This window comes from Augochlora pura, chromosome 11, assembly GCF_028453695.1.
Source record: "Augochlora pura isolate Apur16 chromosome 11, APUR_v2.2.1, whole genome shotgun sequence".
Lineage (NCBI taxonomy): Eukaryota > Metazoa > Arthropoda > Insecta > Hymenoptera > Halictidae > Augochlora > Augochlora pura.
The window spans coordinates 9,081,112-9,104,984 of NC_135782.1; the positions used below are offsets into that span (position 1 = coordinate 9,081,112).

General features: G+C 34.9%; 6 non-coding genes across 6 annotated transcripts; 4 read left to right on the top strand and 2 right to left on the bottom strand.

Annotated features, from left to right (window-relative positions):
* The first annotated feature begins 963 nt into the window (after positions 1-963).
* Trnaa-agc (transfer RNA alanine (anticodon AGC)) lies at positions 964-1,036 on the top strand. The gene has a single exon. It is a non-coding gene; the product is annotated as a tRNA-Ala (tRNA).
* A 1,198-nt stretch (positions 1,037-2,234) lies between these two features.
* Trnat-agu (transfer RNA threonine (anticodon AGU)) lies at positions 2,235-2,308 on the top strand. The gene has a single exon. It is a non-coding gene; the product is annotated as a tRNA-Thr (tRNA).
* A 2,265-nt stretch (positions 2,309-4,573) lies between these two features.
* LOC144477409 (U5 spliceosomal RNA) lies at positions 4,574-4,693 on the bottom strand. The gene has a single exon (XR_013495194.1). It is a non-coding gene; the product is annotated as a U5 spliceosomal RNA (small nuclear RNA).
* Positions 4,694-11,698: 7,005 nt separating this feature from the next.
* Trnac-gca (transfer RNA cysteine (anticodon GCA)) lies at positions 11,699-11,770 on the top strand. The gene has a single exon. It is a non-coding gene; the product is annotated as a tRNA-Cys (tRNA).
* A 126-nt stretch (positions 11,771-11,896) lies between these two features.
* On the top strand, positions 11,897-11,968 carry Trnac-gca (transfer RNA cysteine (anticodon GCA)). The gene has a single exon. It is a non-coding gene; the product is annotated as a tRNA-Cys (tRNA).
* A 6,809-nt stretch (positions 11,969-18,777) lies between these two features.
* On the bottom strand, positions 18,778-18,851 carry Trnat-agu (transfer RNA threonine (anticodon AGU)). The gene has a single exon. It is a non-coding gene; the product is annotated as a tRNA-Thr (tRNA).
* Between the last annotated feature and the right edge of the window lie 5,022 nt (positions 18,852-23,873).

Genomic DNA, 23,873 nt, shown 5'->3' on the forward strand with positions numbered 1-23,873 from the left:
AAACGATTCTTCATACTATTTATGTGAGCAATCTGTTGCTACTAATCGATTTTCAAACGGTACATGATCATCCATTCAACGAATGATGATATATTCCATGAAGTACCAATTACATTGTAGGTAATATATGCAAAGAAACTGCTATGTTGTTAATTTAAAAAATAACGGAATGAATAATGCATTCAACACAGTCGTTTTTTACGTGATGTTAACTGCATGAGGAATGCCACGGGACTACTGACGTAACCTTAGCAATCAGAAGTAGTAAAAAATGGCCCTGGATCTGGTGATTGTCACGGTCAACTTTGTTTAAGTGTCATACTACCACGAATTAGACCTGTCATTCTATTTCTTGATATTACTATTGTGTCCAGAAATTCCGATTGGAACCAAATGTACTGTACAAGAAATGTGTGTATGTGTATGTGTGATCTTATTTTAGCTCAAGGATGTTATAATACTTATCTACTACATATAAATTGTTTGTACGCTTATCTTTCTAACCATATCTCTATTTGGAAAATCGAAGGCAGAGAGCTTTGGTTTCCAATGAGACTATGCTTTCGGTATTTATGGCAGGGTCAGAACACGAGTGGCTTCTCAAGGTATAGTTCTTTGGACGGACAAACCCCAGATGACATCTGACAACCTAAAGTTGTGCAGATGTCTATTGGGTGATTCCGTTAAGACACGTTTAGAACATTGGAAATCTGCAAACAATCGAAGACCTTACCGTCCTTTTTAAAGAAAAAGGATAGCGTTCTCAAAAAATCTGTTAGTCTGATAGCCATTTTAGTATACGTATTTAGTTTGTTGAATTCAATACCTTTTAAATTTATTATATAAACAATAAAAGGTGTACTCTACTTGAATTGCCACTTCTTTAATTCATTATCCCTTAATATTTGTCTTTAACAAAGTTATTATCCTCAAATTAAGAAGCTTGAAAAGCTGTAATCACTTGGGGGCGTAGCTCAGATGGTAGAGCGCTCGCTTAGCATGCGAGAGGTACCGGGATCGATACCCGGCGCCTCCAATAAGATATGAAGTTAATTTTTATTTTAATTTTGGAGATTTTTCTAATCTTCTTAACTATAATTTTTATAAACTAGACTAGTAATTTTTTTTTAGTATTTTTGGTAGTTTTTTATTAACTAGATATACGGAATAAATAAAACACTGTAGTGTAGGAATTATTATTTGGAGATTCCACGAAACTGCGTGGTAATACAAAAAACGACGCAGTATAATTCCTACGACTTATGCAGCAACAACAACACAACAACAATAACAAAGACTATACTTAACAACAACAAGGCACAACTATGTCCACGAGAACTACAACAATGCACTGGTTTGCAGGGCGACCGTTCTCTCACGAATGCCTCGATCTTTTTCGTCGGCCCTTCCACCCTTACAGTCTTTTCCCTCATTATCTTGCCATTTTCTCTCTCTCTCTCTCTCTCCCCATCTCTCTCTCTCTCTCTCTCTCTCTCTGTCTCTCTCTTGAATATACTCTTTCACATTCTCTTATTCTAGCTCATTCTCTCTCTTTCCTTCCTTATTTCCATTTCACTCACTCACGCTTTACCTTTCGGCCACGCAGAACTTTGAGGAACCTAAGCAATAATCCCAGGTCACCCGAAGCTGCCCAAACACTTTCGATACATCTGTCTCATTCATTCTGTATTTTACGACCTACACTCTCGACCATTCTGCATTTCATACTCAGAAAAAACGCTACACTACTTTCCTTATTGTGAATTATTTTTTCATTCATCGATAGTGATAAATTGTTTCAAAAGAAGATTATTGTTTTCTGTTCAATAAACATAAACTAAATATAAGCGAGGAAAATGTTTAATCACAAAATTCTACAGTACTGATTTAACGAGTTTCCAGCTTCCTATTATTTTATTATAAATTGTATGTATTTTTACAAGAGAGAAATAAAAGATTATTTTTTATAAAAAAATGAAATCCATTACATGTATGTAAAATGTATTATAAATTAGAAACCGAAACATGGGTTCAGGATTTGTCTCAGGAAATTTATAAAGCTACTGTATCATCTTTGACAATGAGATATTGAAATATACAATGTAACAAAACTTCTAAAGATAGATTATGCTTATAAACAATCTAATTGTATTAATTATCTACGTGTATATATATTTTTTATTTAAAAGTCTCGGCGTAGCTAGTCTTGCAATAGAAGAAACGCTGAATTCAACGGCGCCGTGGCTTAGTTGGTTAAAGCGCCTGTCTAGTAAACAGGAGATCGAGGGTTCGAATCCCTCCGGAGCCTACACCTGCGTTGTCTCCAATCGGTTCCAATAAACAGGGGGTTGATTTTTTTTTAATTGCATCTCACCCCAAATAGAACTACATTTGAATTTATACATAAAGTAGTAACTTCCCTAAAAAATTCGAATTGTTTCAATGAATTCAAATTCACTTGTTTCCAATTTTTATTATAAACACTTTGGAAAATTACTATTAAAGTAGCAAGATAACTTTTGTAGTTACATTTCTTCTTTCAATGAATCTATGAATACAAGTGAAATTTGTGCAGTGATATTTCATCTAAGATAATCCTCGTGTTTATGGATTATAAATAAATCTTATCGAAAAAGTACATAATAAATTATAAATAAGCTAGTTATAAGCTTGCATACATTCATTCAGGCTTAGGCACTTGATACAGGAAGTTTCTTTAAGCATACTGACAATGAAAGAAAGTAAATTTATGAAGAGCAATCTTTGTGTGATAACAACGTAACACCGTAAAAATTTAGAAATGCCTACAATATTTCTGTTTCAATTTTTTTACGGGACCCAATTCTACATTGGGTCTGCAAAAATTGTTCATATTGTAGGTCAGGGTTAGGTCTGCAGACACATCAACACTCCTCTCCTTACCGATTCACCCACAGATAGGAGATCATTACGGAAAGAAGAGGAGCTAGGATATAAGGATTCGCTTCAAACAAGTACAATTATACCAGAGTAAACGTATTTCTAGTTGCGGGAGTGGAATCCACCTGGTGGAGGGTGATCGAATTATATTGAAGTAGTTATATACAGTGATAGTTTATATATACACATATGCAGTAGAGATTAAAGGGTAAAAAAGATTGGCCGGGTATGTGCATTTAAACAGACGCAAATGCATGCAGGAAATGGATGAGAACGTACGATGTACGTGAACACTGGTAGTCAAATGCTTGTACTTCCAGTTTTTTTACACCGTAAATATCATTGCAGATAGCGTTTATTGATTGTACCGACTGATGTTTATTTATAGAGTTAAAAAAACACCCTTTATGTTGGAAGCAATACTTCGAAATGTGTCGCTTAAGGTTTTCTATGGTAAGTCAAAATAAATGAAGTAGCACAGAGCTGTGTGTTTATAAGTAGTAATATCGTAAATAATCATGGGAGTTACTAAATAATGAAATGAGAAAACGTAATGATTTTAACAGTAAGAATATCATGCATTATAATATCCTTAAGGTAAATACTATTATGTTACTAAACACTTTTAATATAGTCAAACCTGGCAATGAAACATAGTAAACTTGGAGAGAAGTATCTTTGTACTACAGTAGTAAAATTTTAGGATGATCTGCAATATTTTTGTTTCTACTGTATTATGAGACCCAATCTAAATCTATACAAATTTTGATAAGAAAAGCAACTGCGCTTATACCTGTGTATACATACTCCTAGCTGTGAGAGCGTATATATAACTACATATATAACTACATATTTGTGATTATTTATGAAATTAATGTATTTTATAAGATTGAATAAACGACAATTGACGAAGTAGCAGAGGAGCATACATATAAATAATAAAATTGTAAATAATGGTTAGTACATAATGAAATTGAATAAAAAGTTTAATACAATAACTTTATCAGTAAACATACAATGTATATATCATCTCTCAGATGTAGTTTTATTAAAACTGCAATATTACAATTATTTATTCTATCATATCAATAAGCAAACACTATGTTACTATACAGGGTGTCCCGGAAATCGTAGTACAACCGGGCAGGAGGTGATTCTACATGAAAAAAGAAGTCTCTGTCCTGGACAGAGACGAACAGAGCAGTGAAATACACGACAAGCGAATTATATTAAATGGTTTACAAGTTGAACTAACTTTGAAGTCGATTATCATGAAAACGGAGCACTGGATAAAAAAATGTTATACCAAAATATTTTCTTCTTTTATATGTAGAATCATCCCCTACCCGATTGTACTACGATTTTCGGGACACCGTGTGTATTACTATTAACACTATTTTAAATTCAATCAATTTATATTAAAAATTGCAAATGCAAACTATAAGAATAAAAATTATTACTTTTTTCTTAGTCTTATTATTGTTATTATCAATTAGTATTATTTTTCTAACAGTATTTATTGTTTTTAAAAAGAAACTTAGATATTAACATTATTATTTAAAAATTTACAGTTAATTGTCAATACTAAAAACTAAGCTTTAATTGTTATAAATAAAAACTAAAACCTAAATATTTTGTTTGCATATAATAAATGACCCAACTTGCGCTGGGCACAACAAAAAATTATTTACATACTCCTCAATTGTTCCCCTCCACGGAAATCTTTAGTAAAAGGCGAAAGATTTATACGTGTTTTGAAGGGAAACCAGAGTGGTAAGACTAGCTTCACGCTGCATACATGTAGTCTCGACTATAATATTTTACTTGTGAGAATATTCGCCACCTGGCGACGGTTTCACGTACTAATCTTAGTTTGAAAAGACTTATGTTTAATTAATTTTATTTCTTTTACATGTTACATTCTTGTATTAATCATATAAAAAGCAATCCAGTTTATGGTGACTGTAAACGTCAAGCTATTATATTTTCAAAATATGGAAATACATATGGAAATCGTCTTATACATCCTACAAATATAAATAAATTTATGATTCATGGAATGTATTTTAAATTTATATTTATTTATTATACTAAAATATTACAGTTACGATTACTGACAATAAGTATTCTATAAAATAAACAGTTCTTTGCTTTGCCGAAAGATGGCGGCCCGAGTGCTTCGGTGCAAACACAATTACCAGCTGGAATCTACTATTACTACAACCCAATATGTATTTATTATAAAATCTACTAAAAGGTGTATCATTTATTTCCTTAGGTAGTCTTTCTTGTTTTATTAAATGGTCTTCTGTACACAATATTTACCCGGCTATTTATTATCTTCTATGGAATTTTTAAAAAATTATGTTATCATTAATACAATTCTAATGATCTTACTTACATTTTTATTTATATAAAATTAAATGAACAGTTTACTTTATATACTTATCATGGAAATATATAGTAATTTAAAATAAAAGCAATTTCAAAGTAAAATTAATATGCAGATAACAAAGTGAAAAATTAAATGGTATTAATTAGTTTTTTGGCCACATACTATGGAAACATAAAATACTTGTAAACACTATAAGTTGTAATTAAATCTCATAACTCTATTCATTCAAATTATTAATTTTACTTTCAAGATTTTTCTGCGAAACAGTAAAACATATGCAATAATATCAGTCAACGCAAAACTAGACAAATTAAACTGCACCTAACAGCAATCTACAGTTTAGGAATTAGTTAACTACAGCTTTTTAAATAACAGTACAGTCTCTCCTTAAAGCAATCAAGCATAATCATCCATAAAAAAAATCATCCAAATGGTTACTAAAGTCGCAGAAAACTGATAACACATTCATACCGACGAACTGAAGGCCGACCAGCATTGCTCCAATTGTTCGGTCCGTTAAACGCTACCAATATCTCTGTGAATCGGTGTTGTCCGTCGATGTTTGAGATTAATGCTCCAGACCGACCGGTGTGTCGCCCGTTTGCGAACGCACGCGTGAAACAACGCGAGAAAAAGGAAACAGGAAGAAAGAGAAGAACTAGAATCGCAAGAAAGAACGCGGCAGCGAACAGTATGGACATCGGGGATCGGCGTGCGCTGGTGTCTTGCAACAGGCAGCGGACCGACCACGCATGCAGATGAACTTGCTGGGTACCGCGATACCCTAGCAGCAGGGGTTCCGCCGATTGAAAAAGGGACAGCCGATAACAGCGCGAAGGGTAGATGAAATGGAGGTTCGTTTACCCCTGGAAGAGTCACCCTGTCCTCATCGATCCTCATCCTCCGCCTTTTCCACGGGCGTCTCCTCCTCCACTCCTGGTTCTCCCTCTCTCCACCGTTTCTACTATCCCCGTAGCGCCTCATTCTATTTCTACGTCCAACGTCGGCTGTCCCTGTCCCAACGTTGTCCCTTCTTTCTCCGGCAACCGGGCCCGCCGGTGCCCCGTCCTTCGTTCGCCGTCCCCGTTCCTCCCGTTCAGGCTCTCCCGTCAGCATCGTGAAGAAATTCACTTTCGCGAACAAAAAAAAAAAGAAGAGTCCGCGAAAAATCAATGCCGGCCGTGGATTGGTCGCGCGGCCGCCGGATCGCGGCAGCATTGGTGCCCGCGTGCTCGCGGGCGTGGCTTAAAGATGAGCTCTCGCTATGTCATCGCTTATATTGATCCTATACCGAGGGCCAGCCGCTGGAGAACAGCCGTGGGCACACCGACGACGGTCCACATGCACGCCGGGCTCCGGTGCGAGCTCTCGTCTGTGCACGCGCAACCGAGCACACGTCTTCCAGACGCGTCCCATTTCCGTTTCCACGCTTACCTGGTGTCTGCTACCGGAACACACGCGTGAACTTATGCCACCAGCCACCGGACGCTTTGTCTGCGCCATTTTAACCCCTTGCGGTCCGGCATTCTTCGGAGCACTGGTAGCCGAATTAACACCGGAACTACCGTGTCCAAAACGTGACTAATGCATATTGTTTTGTGACGATAACAAGATTCGATTTATTTAAACCTCGTACGATTTCACCTGGTACGAAGTGTACCTAAACATTTCTCACAGAGATATTTTTATATCAGGTATCGTAAAAGGAAGAATTAGATAACATTAACTTTGACACTTTCCTAGCGTTAAAATGAGGAACGTAGGTATTTGGATAATGGTACAGCTGTTTGATTAGAGTGTCGGGCTAAAACTTTATTAATTTATGTAGTTAATCACATAGTGTATGAATCTTCTTTTCATTTTCGAGTCTTTTTAATTCAACTGAATGATGATATTGGTGTAACGGTGTTGCAATAGTAACACTTAGTGGACAATGCCTGTAGGAATTGTCCAAATGCTAAGGTCTCATACAGGGTATAATTAATTTATAATTAGTTAATGCAGAAAATTAGTAGAATGTTTTCTTCCTAGGCTTCTGGGTGAATCCAATTAGTCGAGTTTTTTGGAAAAGATGAGTTTCTTTAAATTGAATTGTTTGCACGGGAAACATGTTTTATTGCGCCAGGAACGTTTTTTATCGGGAAACTAGATTGTGTAACGAAGACTAATGGAAAAGATATTCTTCGTAGATTCCATAGCAAATAACTTATTTATAAATAAGGCATTATAAAGTCCACAGGTAGAACTAACAAATGCATTTGTATCGAACTAGACGTTTCGTCAATTATTTCTGCTGAACGTTTCTATTTTTTGCAATAATATCTTATCGTATCGCATAAAGTAAACATTTGTGTAAAATACAGATTAAAATCAATAATAGAATCTGGGAGTGACTAGACTTAATTAAGCGCAATAATGAAGACATTCGGCGACATTAATTTATGAAACAACGTCGGACTATTACATTACCGTAGGATCACATATTTTGGTACGAAAATAAACCGCGGAGAGCGCTTCCCTATGTTAACTAAATCTTTCATTCAGTCCTGAATTATCGAATCAACGGATTTCGAGGTCGATAGTCCCGAAGAATGTACGGGGGAGCTCGTGATTAATTTATGTACTAGGAACTCTCTTCATAATGAACAGCATATATATTTGGGTTAATGGTGCCAGCTGGTTCAAAGCCAGAACAGTTTTCGTGGTAGGATACGTGATAAGAACATGTCTAAGTGCTCGAGTCACAGGTACTTCTGCATTTTTTATGAAAACCAGCTTACCCTTTACTATGTGCTAGAAATTTCAGAAATCATGGAGGCGCGAGAGGTCCTAAAGCGTTTCACATTATTTGAGGATACAGTTTTCGTTTCCATTGTTCGTATCATAACCAGGATTTCACATTACTTTTTTTTTGTAAACAAGCATTCATGAACGTGAACATTAACGCAGCGTTACAGTAAAAATTAGAAAAATTATCGTATAGCTCAACATATACATTTGTACGACTTCGATGTGAAATGTAAGAGACAAATAATTTATACAAATAATCTCTTAAATCTGTAAAAATTGTGATGAACCATTGTCCTCGCTTATATTTAGATCCTAGTTTTTGTTTATTGAACACAAGTCAACAATCTTCTTTTTAAACAATTTATCACTATCGATGAATGAAGAAATAATTCACAATAAGGAAAGTAGTGTAGCGTTTTTTCTGAGTATGAAATGCAGAATGGTCGAGAGTGTTGGTCGTAAAATACAGAATGAATGAGACAGATGTATCGAACGTGTTTGGGCAGCTTCGGGTGACCTGGGATTATTGCTTAGGTTCCTCAAAGTTCTGCGTGGCCGAAAGGTAAAGCGTGAGTGAGTGAAATGGAAATAAGGGAGGAAAGGGAGAGAATGAGCAAGAATAAGACAGAGTGTGAAACAGTATATGCAAGAGAGAGAGAGAGAGAGAGAGAGAGAGAGAGAGAGAGAGAGAGAGAGAGAGAGAGAGAGAGAGAGAGAGAGAGAGAGAGAGAGAGAGAGAGAGAGAGAGAGAGAGAGAATGGCAAGATAATCAGGGAAAAGACTGTAAGGGTGGAAGGGCCGACGAAAAAGATCGAGGCATTCGTGAGAGAACGGTCGCCCTGCATTGTCGTAGTTGCGTCGTGAATATAGTTGTTGCGTTGTCGTTATTAAGTATAGTCGTTGTTATTGTTGTTGCGTTGTCGTTGTTGCCCAAGTAGTAGGATCTGGCTGTACGATATTACTAATAAACTGTTGCTATTATTATTATTATAATCAATATAATTTTTATATTGCCACGGAATTTCGTTTGATTTCAAAGCAATAATCCCTACGGTAGTAAAACAGTTACACATTGAAACCAAGGAATATTTCAAATTAGATTTACAGATAGGAATTGAATTTACGAGTACGCGGAACAGTTTTTCAAATTTTCACCATGTAGAAAGAAATTGAGCTTTTCTGTTTCCAATTGCAGCTGTATTTAAATACATCGCACAATCAGTTTCGAAGCTTTAGAAGATAGAGGCAAGGGGCGGCAAAGGCGTGCGTGAGTTATATCGTGACTGTTTTGATGGATTAATTCGTGAACTGAACGGAAAGCTGCAAAGACGGACTCCGGTGTTTCGGTTTGTTTCATTTTTCTAGTTGGATGAACTACTGTTAAAAAATACGACTTCCTGGATCGTTTGCCGTTACTTCACATTCCACTTATTTTTTATTGACAATTAGAAACGAGATACGAACGGCTGGGTATCCATGCTCAAATAAAATTCTTACAGAACAAAATGTTACTGTCGTAGAAATGGCGATTTGTTTTTGATTTATACGAGCATCCCTAATGACGTTCACGGAAGACATTGGAAATAAAAATAGTGCACGTGTATTTTTTTATTATTAATTTGCTTTATTATTCATTTTATTATATTAATTTGCACTTATATATTTAAATGCCACGGGAAGGAAGCAAATCAAACGGGAGGGTGATATTTACTAACAGAAATGTTTTTTATACTTTTCATTAAACTTACAAATAGACTGTGGATTTTATGCATTTATTGTAAAAAATTAGTAGATGAAATTTAAAACATAAGAGAAGTTCTAAAAATTTAAAATTGTACCTGTATTATTTTCATCTTTCTAAATGGATTTAAGAATGAAAGGATTTCTTATGGGGTTCTTGATTACTGCATTTAATGAAGAATATCTTTATTTTGTATAAAGATCAATTTCAAAGTTTTTCTTACTAAGATCATGGTAACTTTGACAAAATGAATAAGAGATACGGCTTATTTTTCTATTAACCCTTTCGGTACAAGCGCCGGATATATCCGGCGTCCGCGCGTCGACCGGTATAAATAACAAAATTTTATATAAATAAATCTTAATATTTTATATAAGTACCTCTGAATATCTCTTAAGTTACAAGCAACACTTTTGTTAAAAAATGTCGTTTTATTAAGCACAGTTTTTATTTAACGGTTAGGAAATATCTTATTATAAAGAAGGACTGGTCATGTGCAGTGGCAATTTTCGGCGCGGGGCCTCTTACAGCGAGAGTGTTACGGCGGACAGAGTGCTCGTACCGAAAGGGTTGAACCCGGAATTTTATTCTAAACGATCCTCACACCGTTAGAAATGAAAGAGAGGTTTCGCAAATCGATGCAAAATATATTATTGTAATTGGCTCATTCACCTGTTGCAAGGAACACCATATGATTAGCCGCGTGTTCTGTATTTTAGCATGATGGCGCAGCAAGCATCTTTTCAAGAGTTTTGCGCCTTTATGGGGTTCTATACGCATCGATTCTACAGCCATGTGTGCCTTAGTCACGGTGGCATATGGCGAAGTCGTGAAGCCACTAGGTGGTCCTCCGTATATTACTCTACCTGTCGCCATTCGTGCCTCACGGGGGGGCCAAGCTCATGGCTATTTGTATGACAACAAAACTACGTTTTCAAAATGTCCCCATCACTTGTCGATGGCCTGCAATTACTATACATAGAGCATAGAGTAGCCAGTACTTGCGATCATTTGTCAATACACTTTTTACTGTTATATAAAAGAATAATGTGACATCAATCGTGTGACAAAAGTGTTTCTTATAGTTATCAATTAATAAATAAGTAAATTAATAAAGCATTCTACAAATAGCGTGTGCATATTATAGCGTGAAATAGAGTAATATTTTTATAGAAAGACATATTTATGTTAATGTGTTTTCACAAAAACATACTAATGTTGTTTCTCAAAAAAAGTATATATTTACAGAAAATACGATATGGATTAAACATGTATCTTAAACATTAAACAGTTTAAAAACAGTTACTTAAAAACAGTTTAAAAGCCTCAATCTTTATATATTATAATTCCGCAACTTGTCGGCATGATCTCTACTAATTTATTCTTCAAAAAGTGAAAAATCAAATAAATGCATAAAATCTACAGTTTTTTTAATAACAAACTGCAGTTTGTCTAGATTATAATCTAGAAGGAAAACAATAATATCTTTAATTCATAAATGAAAGATATTTAAAATATTTCGAATTTCTTTTTCATTTTCATATGTACTTCGTACAATTTTAGATTTGAAAATTTTACATTTTTACAAATCTAATTTTCGGAAAATCTATAAAAATCGTGTAATGGTTGTCTGGTCTAAAAGCAAGAGTTCAAATCAATCGTATAGTCAAATCAATCGTTAAAAATAAATTTGGTTGTATAATTATTACTTTCTTTAACATGTAAAATAAATTTACGAGTTACTAATTCGTGGCTTCGATGGTCAAGTTTATTATGTTAGAAATTTACAATAGTATTATAATAGCACAAAGTGCGATGGCATATGAGTGGAATCGGCACTCAACATATCAAGTGGGGGTATAGCTCAGTGGTAGAGCATTCGACTGCAGATCGAGAGGTCCCCGGTTCAAACCCGGGTGCCCCCTTGTATTTTTTTTTCCTTTTTCCATGAGAACAATGGAATCTACCATATTCTAAGAAGTGTTTCGTTAAATATTACATAAAATAAAAAAAATGGAATATAAATAGAATCTATAGAGGTGATTCCAACTGGGGGTATAGCTCAGTGGTAGAGCATTCGACTGCAGATCGAGAGGTCCCCGGTTCAAACCCGGGTGCCCCCTTCCTTTCTTTTTATTAATATCCGAAATTTTTTTAACAATTTCTATGTGTCATTATTATCATCACTGATACTACTTCAATTCTAACTGGCAAATAACTTACAAATATTTATTCATTGTTTCTTATCTTTTTATAAAACATTTACAGAACAGAAGTTTAACAATAACTTTGTCAATTGGCGAGCATTTTGTTGATATGGTAGAATAAATATTCATATTTTATTATTCAAAAAATATTCTTATTACACCTGTTTTAAGTAATTCAATACAATTAACTACACCAATGGTTAACTAAAATTCAATACCATAGAAAATTGTTACAAAGTTTCAATGTATTTTTATTTTACTTATTCTGGTAAATTTTTTATTGAACCGAATTCTTTAAAATCGTATAATTAAGACGAGGATAGCAATAACTAGACTACAGATTTTTATACAAAATATAAATTGTTTTTATTAATTACGAGTTCTAGAAATGTGTATATATTGTGTGTATATGTATATATGTATATATTTATTTCGTTTCTTAGTCATTTCAATGAGTTCAAAATAATACAGTATTATTAAATCCTTTACACGTTTTTACTGTTCTATATTTACTATAATTACTAATTTTTGTCACAAATCCACAAAGTCCAGTGATAAAGAAGTATTGCATAAAAAGGAAATTGAATGGCACCACAAACGCTCTTGTTTGCCTAGCAAAGAAAATTCGGAAATTGAGAAGTCGCTGCTTTGAAACGAGACGAACAGCAACCGAAGTGTTGCTAATGGCGTACCACTGTAAGAACGTTATGCGGTTGATCAATTCATGGGACTTCTAACCGCACTGGATGAATGTTCGGAGCGAAAACCACCTGCTCCTACAGAAAACGTTAAATCTGTAAGCTGGCCGAAGTATCCGACGAAATCCGTAGAGTGGCTGCAGGCTCTGAATGATCAGACCAATTGGCCATTCGCCAAATGAAATGTATATCCGGCATAAGTCTTCCCATTTGACCTGTTTGTCGCGTTTTCGCTCACACGCCCCTTCCTATATTGCCACTTGCGTTTGTCACGATTTCTCGAATTCTGATAGAGACCAATGAATTTTTTCAAATATATTTTTAGCATACAAGGCATCTCGGACCGGATATACAAATACCATTTTTACCTACTGGTTGTTAGATCGGCATTAAAGTATCTATGATAGGAAGCGTAAGTTTTGTTTTTAAGTAGTTTTCGTTTAATTTCTAATACAAAAGACGTGACCTTAAGTAACTATTTTATTTCCTATTCGATTAATAAACCAAATCTTTAAGTCTTCAATTAGATATAAAAGGAAACTGTTATTTCTACGGTTATATTGAACATTTTTAAACAAATTGAAATCGTATCTCGTAGGTTCGGATAATAATCGATTAATTCACTTTAAACAATGTTACAATCTTCCATTTGGATAATAATCAAAGACCTTCGAACAATGTTCTTGATTTGGACAGCCAGCGTAAATAGAAACTTTTTCGGTAGTAACAATTGCCAGCGAACATATCCGAAAATGAGGTATCAAACAAAAGAGTTTCGGAACCATATGGTACCGTTATTTTCATATGTTTTTCACCTGCCACTTTTAATTCATCACTCGAAAACTGGAAAACATGTGACTACACGCTGGAACCATCGCGTCTTCAAAATGGGCTTTTGTTTATTAGAGCCTACACGTTACCGATGCGGATTATTTTCAAACGCCCTTCGCATAGTGAAATCGCGAGATTTTCACGATGCCCATTAACCTTTCAGGATCAAGCTACTTTACTTGCAGACTTGGTAATGTATTAGGTGTATCGTTGCCGGCGGTACGCGATTCTGGGTAAGTCAAATGACAGATGGGGCCGCGCTAATCCGCCATTATCGTCGGCAATGATCGGACCCGTGTCGAGTACAATGCTTTCAATTCACGAGACTTTTGTTGGGGATGCTCCCCGAAGCCAGTTCCGACGGTCATGATCATTCGCGTGAATCACTGGAGATCGATCTCGCGTCGACTGTCTAATCCAGCGACAGGTTGGAAGAGAAGCATCGATTCGCGTGATTTTATGATCAGGTGCTGCTGGTCGTTCCCTTTCTGAATCATTCTCGTTCTCTGTCTGCGTTAGAGTTTATATTTTTATTATTTAGAGCATATTTATTAACGAAGGTCACCTTTCATCATTATTGCTAAAAATTACTGCGCTAAGTCATTTTGTAAAGATAACAAAAATCGTATTCGGTCTGGTTTGTATTGTAACAATTTTTTCCATGGCATGTTCTCGAAGAAATGTTATTATATAGTGTTCAAACAATGATGATCGTCCTATGAATTTATTGTTACTCACACATGTGTCATATGGAAATAATTTTATATAACGCGATCTATAAACGAAATTAATTATTGTAAAAATTAGTAACGATTTTATTTATTACCTCGTCTAACCAAATGCTCTATTCTGTTCTCGCGATTAGTGTAGACAATAGAGGTTTTATTGTAAGGTATTTGAAAAGCTTTGCCGCCATTTTAGCGTAATATTATACATTAAAAATACCTATTTTACAGCCTAAAAGAGTACGAATATTAATAAAATCTTCTCGTTTAATAAGAATTAAGGTTAGAAGACCGTAATAATTGCATTAATGCGAAAGTGAAACAACCTATATGCGAATAAAGCGTGCTGCATTGTTGCACGATTAGGTTGATATTGGATAACAATAGCGAGAAATATGAAAAACGTGATCCGATGCCAAACCTCGTTAGCGTTACCGGTTCAATAAAACGAACAGCTTCGAGCGTTGATAATTTAATATTCTGCCATGCATTTATTTGTAAATTCGCAGCCCCTACATGATTGGGAAACGTGGTACAACAAGGAAGACCAGTGCAAACAGTGGTTTACCACGTGCGATAGGTTCAAAGAGCAGGATCCTTGCTTCAACCACCAGCAAGGCGGTAACAAAGGGTCTTCGTCCCTGTGGGGTTTCTGCATTTTGTCCTCGGAGGATTGTCAGTCTCACCCCACCCATTTATCCAGGGGTTGAACGTTTAAATTATTCATAAACAGTCGAGTGATTTGTAGAATATAACTTACTATTACGCGCAATAAAGGTGCCGCCATGCTCGATTTCGTCGTGGATGGTCGGCGAGTCGAAATGTCACTTTTTTATTATATGCGAGGTTAATTATTGTAGAGATTATTGTTTGAAAATTTCACCGAGACTCCGTAGTAATGTGACAAACGACATAAACGACGTAGTATAATAATAACAGCAACAGTTTATTAATAATATCGTACAGCAACTTCCTACGACTTAAGCAACAATTCACATTACAGTTATTACTATTTGCTAGCTAGTGTAATTACGGATATTTTACAATTTTTAAATAAATGTAATAATAGTAATATTCTTTTAATTTAAGTAATCTTCGATCGAACACTTATTTAGAGTTACAAACAATAATACAATTTCTAAATAAAAATGGAGTCATATTGTTTAGACAATAGTATGCTTCTGATTTGATTAATGTTACAATGGAACAATAGCTTAAAATTCTGTAAATAATGATTTACACCGAGTGAAAGTATCAGCTAATGTCACTAAATACGATATCTTCGAACGCAGTCAAAGTTGATGATAAGAATAAAAAATTGATTCAGGAATCACAGATAAATATCGTATTAGGATATACAATACTATGTTTTAATGTGTATAAATTTAGAAAAAGTATAAAATGTTTCATGAATAGTTATTGAAAATATTGATAGCTAAAAAAATGATTGTTTCTAGATTAGTAGTCTATTATTTCTGAAGCCCGTTGTATTTAAAGTTTCTAGCCCCATGAATATTTATCCTGCACGATCGATTTGGTAATGCACCATCGCAATGAGAAATTACGTTTTCATCAAAGAAATTTTCGTGTGCACAACGCTAATTTAATCTTCTCTCGTTTCCTTACGGTCTGCGTGAGTCTCTTTGTTCAGAGGGAATCCAAGATGGAAACCAATTCAGGATTCTGCTGACTAAAGGTAACGCGAAGGAGAAAAGTTTACTGGAGGCAAAAAGAAATGTACGATATAAAAGTTTGCAGACCATTTGTTTCTGAATTGCTGAATCACAATATTGCACGCATATCAATCGCCATCCAATTTTACCATAATCTCGATTTTACCGAGAGGAAAGGGATGCGATTGATTAAATACTTGCACGAAAGAACAAACAAATTAAATAAGTCACACTACCCTTTCGAGGTATTCTTCTAGTACAGAGGATATATATGTCTACTGTTCAAACAACATTTGAATTGCAGATTAAAACGACTACATTAACATAGTTATTTGTTATTCATAACCACAGATATTTGTGGTTATTTTTTAACATTTAATTTTACAAATAAGTAAAGGAAAATATAAGTAAAAATGAGTAAAGATAACTGCAAATTAAAATTAATAAAGAAAACTGTAAGTCGTAATTTATGTAAACTCTTATGTTTAACAATAGCCTGTAAGGACTTGTATAATTTTATTACGAGCTTCGTTAAATTTAAAAATCTATAAAATTTTGTTGTTTCATGCAATATTTATATAAGCTACCTATAAATATATTTTATCGAAAGGCTTCATGTTTCTTACGACGAGTTCTACTTTGCTGAGATCGTGCTTGTTGGTTTTTGTAGAAATTCGAGCGCGAATAATTGAAAAGCATCCACTGTATCTTTCGAGATCAGTTGATACCGTATCCGGCTAACCCATTTTTCGCGAGGAGGCACTTATACCGGTATATATGTGACGTTCTATCAGTTAAGCCACCCCAAGTCGGCTGGTGATCTAATTTAATTGACACCCTAATAGCAAGCCTGTACGGCCGTTAGAGTTCCGGGCACGGGTGCCCGAGTGCTCGAGGAGAAGGACGAAAATATAAGGGTGGTTAGCCGGAGACGCATGGGGTGAAGACAATTGAATTTCATGGGGGTTTGGCCGCTTAACCAGCTAATTGGTTTGTTCATGTTCCTGCGAGTACATAACTTGCTTCGATACCGGACTCCACCGGACATCGTCTCACTTTTATCGAATGTTACAGTGTAACATTTTTATTCCACAATCTCAGCACACGTTCTGATTGAAATACTCGTTCTCTATGGGAAACCTCTTGCTTCGCTTCTCGATTTATCCACACAGTATAATTTTGTCAATGCATCGTCCCAAAGGGTCGAAAGAAATTTGTTTGCATCAACATTTTCCATAAACTAAAGATTTTGTTGCATGGCTCTCAATCTTCCCGCAAAAGGAGTTGCTTTAAAATATCGTAATTATAGTGCGGATTTTATGCATTTTCAATTAAATTAGCTGAGTATTTACTGCAGATGAAATGTAGTATTTAAATATGATATTAATCCATAATGCTCATTTATATATGGAAGTACGTAATAAATAAAATAAATAAATATAGTATAGTGAATATCGGAGAAATATAAGTCTTGAAAATAAGATTCTTGTCAAATCAATCAAATTTGAACAATCTAATTATAATATTTATAATATTTAATAGTTATATAAATGTGTATTGAGAAAGAAGGTGTATGATAATCATTTTTCATCGACCCGATTGTTAGTAAAAACATGTATGTATTTGGAAACTTGGTCTAAAATATTGTCATGAAAAATAAAATAATTGGACAGTGTCGAAAGTGTTCTACGAAGTTTGAAATATAAATCTAATAATTGTGTATTGTAAATGGAATTTACCAATTACAGGGAATCGGGGCTAAGCGTGCTTTCGCGCAGGGAGCAAATGAATTCCTCGTCGTCATTCCGACCGGGCAAGTCGGTAAGAAAAGAAAACTGTGCCCCTTTACGGCACTTTCATGAAGTGAATATTTAACTTTATGTCTTGCGGGTTAAAAATGCTGACCCGCTGGCAGAGGTTTCAAAAGTTGGCGAAGTACCGAGATAAAAGATAACGGCTGATAAAACTTGCTCAAAGTTCCGCGCCAGACTCCGCGGCACTCGCGTTAGGCCCGTTGAAAGTGCTCCGCTTCGACAATTAAAAAGTTTTCACTGTGTTTTGATAAACCCTTGTCAAATTTTCAGCCGCGGTCGCTTCATTTCCCACGATTACGCTCGAAAATAAATTAGCGTTTACCTGAAAATTGTTCTTAGAATGTTCTTCGTAAAAAATTGTAGTTCAATAATGGAGTCTTATCTTTATCATAATGTTTTCTTATCTTTACATGATCCTCTTTATTTAAAAATTTTATTTTATCTTGCCGTAACCAATAACAATTTATGATGAAATAGATTAACAAAGCTTCTTTGATATGTTATAATAATAATAATATTATATTAATAGTTATACAGTAGAAACAATATCATGTAGCTTTTACTATTTTTAGGGACAAGCTCAAATCTTAAATACTTGTAGGTAGAATTTGTTATAAATCAGATTGTTGAATGATAATTCGTTAACGATTACTCTCTATTGAAAATAGAAGACAAATATTAAATAAAATAGTATTCCATAAAATTATTGCATTAAAAATACCGGAATCAACTATTGTTAATAATTATATTTACAGTTTCCTTAGAAATATTTAGCAAAAAAACTTTTTCATGTAAAAAATGATATTCTAAACTGTTCCAAGAGAATATTTTTACATAGACGATTATTATACATTTCATAACCATGTATAAATACAATCATTACAAAACTTGAATTCTATACAACCATATAATAGAGTTCTTAATTGCAAAAATGATTATTGATTGAAAAAAATATGCATCTATGAAACTTTCCGTTGGGAAAGCAGGCACTGGAGGGATTCGAACCCTCGATCTCCTGTTTACTAGACAGGCGCTTTAACCAACTAAGCCACAGCGCCTTTGGAAACCACTTCGATATTACCGTATTTCAAGACGGCAATATTTTATCGACGCAATGATTAAAATACACTTAACAACTAAAATTCAGTGTTGTTTAACAAACGTATTAGTAAAAATACGTACATGTTTATAGAATAAATCGTCTCCGACACGTGTGGTAATTTAAAATAGATCATTATTGTACTAGCATTCTTGTTGCCGCATAATAATTTTAATCGAAATGTATTTGAATGAAAATATAAGATTTTTCTATATTTAACAAGATTTCAGGAAGCATTAATTTGTAAAGATAAGAAAAAGATTGTATATGTTTGAAATGCTTGAGGCAAGCATTCCTTTTTATAAATTATTGTGTTAGTGTGGTCATACTGACTGTATTAAATATACAATAATTGTAACAAATGTTTAGTTCGTATGACTATATCTTAATATATAAATAAAATGATTATATAAAGAATATAATATAATAAAATAAATATTGTAATATAATATGATAAAATAATATAATATAAATTTCAGTTATAGTTTGTGCATTAGTAGATCTTAGTTCATTTAATCATATCAAATTAATTTTTAAAATCATTGGATACACACTGTCCTCGGCACACAGTATTTATTATTCGTTATCATATGTAAAATAACATGCACGCGGATTGCATAACTTTATAAGAACATGCTTCCCAGAAATCCGATTGCCTCTTTTGTGAATTCGCAATGAGATCATAATCAGTATTCCTTCTATCAGAAGAGATCTTCGTAATTAAGCCACAGAAACAGATTAAAGGCATAGCCCTAGGCAGAAGGATATTTTCTTTTCGGCTGGTTATTTCGTCGGTTTCGTTAACATCAAATAATCCGGGAAACCGAACTGCTCGCTGTCCAATAATTTCTCATTAATTCCATCGTTAATATTGAAAACACCACAGAAGAATCCACCTCAAGTATTCCCCGCATTAAATCGGATTTTCCTCGGAGCTAATTCAATTGGACCCATTGATTCTACTAATCCATTTCGAATTATTCATTTTCTTCGCTGATAATTCGAAAAGTATTATTTTTCTTCTTTTGCGAACTAAATACGTCATTTTTACGTTCCTCGAAAATGTGATAAACATTAACTTTCCGTACAGACATACAAGCATCGGATAACTGCATTAATAATAATATGCTGAATATAGTCATGAAAATAAATATCAAATTATAATTTGATCCACATTCGAAAGTACGATCATAACAATTTCATCTAGTCCTGCATAATAATAGTTTTATACATAATTATTATGTACATTTTGTATACATCTTATTAACAGTTTATGGAAGCCGACAAAATGACAGCTTAATGATTTTTTGGTTTACTATTATTCAAATTGTAAAGATACATTTACGAGTAACTCATTCAATATATGCACTAGTATAACATAATATATGTAATATATATAAATACCTGTTTTAGTATCACTTTTTAAGTTAATGTAAATGTTATGTCGGCACGACACAACGGGAGAGTTTCCCAAAAAGATGCGGGTTCTTGTTCGAAACCGGAGAATTGATCAACACTTGCTCTGAGTTTAAACTGGTTTATTTCACTGATGATCTTCCCGCACGAGTGCAAATTGCTAGTCGGCGCGTGTATTTCGGAGGTTGATATAAATTGTAGGAAGTTGTCGGTGGTTTTCTATTTTTCTTTCTAACTGGGAAGACCGAAAGTCACCCTCGACGTCACCTCGGTCCTCCCTACTCCTTCCATCTAAGGGTGGGTGCCGCAAAGGGCTGCCCAATCGCGATGGGCCCATGGCGGTGACGCGGAGTCGCAAGGAACGACGCCTGGGACCGAGGAGACGGCACCGCGGATCCTTCCGGGGTTCCGGGCCCCGCGCGGTCGTCGGCAACTCGCCAACACCTGGTTGCAATATTCTTAATTGGCGTACCATGCGCCTTGGGACGGTTCGGAGAGAGACTTTGAAAATACGGGTGACATGCCCACGCCGTAGCCAAAAGTCCCAAGCACATGGCCCACCGCCATAAAACCCGACTAGGCAGTCCCGGACTACACTTCGTTCGCTATGTGCAGTAAGACGTAACAGTAAAACAGCTGTTTTTAGTGTTCTATAAATCTAGTGTTAAAAGAAATTCATCAAAGTTGCATTTCGTTTCTTATTGCTCGTAGTTAGAGTCCACAAAATAAAAAATAAACAAAAGACGCAGAACAAAAAATTCTTTATGGAAGTTGGTTCAAGCGATACTGGTTCGATCAGGTTATTCAAATGTACGATGTTATAACTACAATAATTATCAGCACTTGAAATGGTTAATGACGTCCTACACGATAATCCAGCGTTACATTTTTTTTTCACAAGATGGCCATTACTTTCAGACAAAACACGATATCCACAGATATTAAACACTTGAAAATCAGTTCTCTATTGTGAAATTTGCGTGTCCGAAGCAGTAACATTATCTCCAATTGATCGAACGATAAGATTTCGAAATTTCCTACAACGCACGCAGAATTTTCACTCGACCGATAAAAAACTGGTAAAACGGAGCAAACGCCGCGAAGGAAGTTTGGATCTTATACAATTCTGTTCCGGTGCGTGTCGTGCGGATAGGGATGGGTAGGTGGCCGCGAAAGCCAAGAGAATCGAGGAAGATGGTGAGGAGATAGATGTATGGATAAAAGGGTAGACGAGGGAGGCGAGAAGACAGAGAGAAAGAGAGTATCGGGTGTTCCTCGTAAATTCTCGCGAATAGCTTCAAGTAAAATATAGAGGTGGCTACGTTCCGCATATGTCATTCATGCTCTTTCTCGCTCACTTTACAAATACTCGCGGACGTTCGCGTAGAGACGGATAGGTGTACGTATACATGCATGTGTTTCAGCACAGTGTCTCTCAATCTGCGACTTTGCATGTAAAATCGATGGTTGAACATTCTACGATTATTTTATAATTAGACCGCGTATGTAAATTTTCATTTTTATACATCATTTTAAACAAAAATTATGTTTTCGGTATCTTTGTCAATCAGAAAATTACTCATTGCAGAAATAAAATGAAAATACTTTTTAAACGTTTATTTAAGAAAATACTGTCATAATTTCATGAAAATCTACAGTCTAATATTATAGCAAAGGTTGTACTAAAGATATCTGTATAAAAACTAAAATATTACAAAATTCTCACGACCTATCACATCGCAGCAAAATTGAAAGAATTGTAATGTAATAATTGTATTGTAAATATATTCTCGTTCGATACGTCAAATTCAGGGAACCAATATTGCATTGTGTCGAACAGATTGTGCAAGCTGTGTTAACCTCGTATATCATATCCATCAGCGAAATGTTATTTGCATTACAATATTTGTTGTTCGACTGTTGTTTGTATTACGTACACACATCGAATTATGAACATCCACGGAAACAGGTCTTCGCGCATACAATTCGATGACACAAAAGAAAATACCAATCGTTAGAGTCTAATGGAACGGCGATCAAGAGCATTAACATGTCAACGTGAAGAAAAAATTACTCGTCACAATACGATAGACGAGACAGCCCCGGCGAACGTAACTACTGCATTATTCACTTGAGAAAGGATGGAAATTAGTAAATGGACAACTCGTGGAACATTAAATCGAAAAAGATATTGCGGTATATAGTATTGCTGCGGAGTGTAGAAAATATTTCGTTCCGATTGGAAACACGGTATCTGATTCGACGGAACGAAAATTAACCAAATTCCGTCCAATGAACGATCTTCGTGTTCCAATTCGAAAATTGAAGAATTTTTTCGTTCGTATTATGCAAACATCCAATCACGTAAATGGATATTTAATTCTGGAGATATACAGGCTGTTCTATTTTAGGTAACGCTCTCAATTATCTCCTAAATTACAGTTCGTTTTAGAAAACGTATTAAACGAAGCTAAACATAATAAACACACAAAGACCATGAATGATCTTCAAAGACCAAAGTGTTTGGGTCAATGAATTGACTTTGAAATGCGCTGTCTGTTTATATGGAAAAATAAGCAGTTCCGTTAAAAATACCAAGGTCACCCTAAAATCTAGGAAGCACGTCCACCCTGATCTTTTTCTCCCTTACCCTTCAACGTTTATGATTAGACGAATTACAGCTTGTACTTTGCTCATTTGTTTTATACAGAACATGTTTATCTTCAGTAAAAATCCAGTCTACGTATGATGAATTACACTAGCTGGTATCCTATGATAAAACGTTTTTAAAGTTTCGTTACGAACAATACACTTTCGTATTGCTCGTGACATTCGGCCAAAAAAGTTTGAGAAACGCTGTTTTGACGTACGCAAACGACGACGCTGTAGGTGGATGGAGTATGAAAGAAAGAGAAAGGGCGAAGAGCAAATCATGGAGACATTTCACACGCGGAGAAGTACATGCTCGAGCCACTAGCTACGAACGACATTGGAAAGGACAGAACAAGATGTGTGCCCGATGAAAGTATCTACATTTCTCCGTCGTGTACCAGTAATGGCGGCACACACGACTCTACGGATCCTTGTTGTACGTTTATACTTTGTTTTCAACGGATCCGGCCGAAACGGCGAGCAATATTTTCTTTGCAACGTTAACAAACACAATGTACAATCTAATCTGACCAATAGCTAAATCTTCGTGCGATTACTGCATTATGCTTTTTGTAAGGGTTACAGGAAAGTAGATCGCAGATTTTAGGCGAAATAAAAATTGCAGAATAAAAGATATATACGTGCACATATATTTATTTACTTTATTATTTAGGCGAAATAAAAATTGCAGAATAAAAGATATATACGTGCACATATATTTATTTACTCAATTACTTTAGTAAATTTAAAAGAACAGAATCGAAGTTGTAAATTGTTTAAATGCTTTCACTATTTTGCATTTGTGCTACTTAATATTCTCGTAAAAGAAATAAAATCCGGAGTCTATCGAAATAATATAAAATTTTATATTATTTATCCTACAGATGAATACCACTATAAACGCGTTAAATGC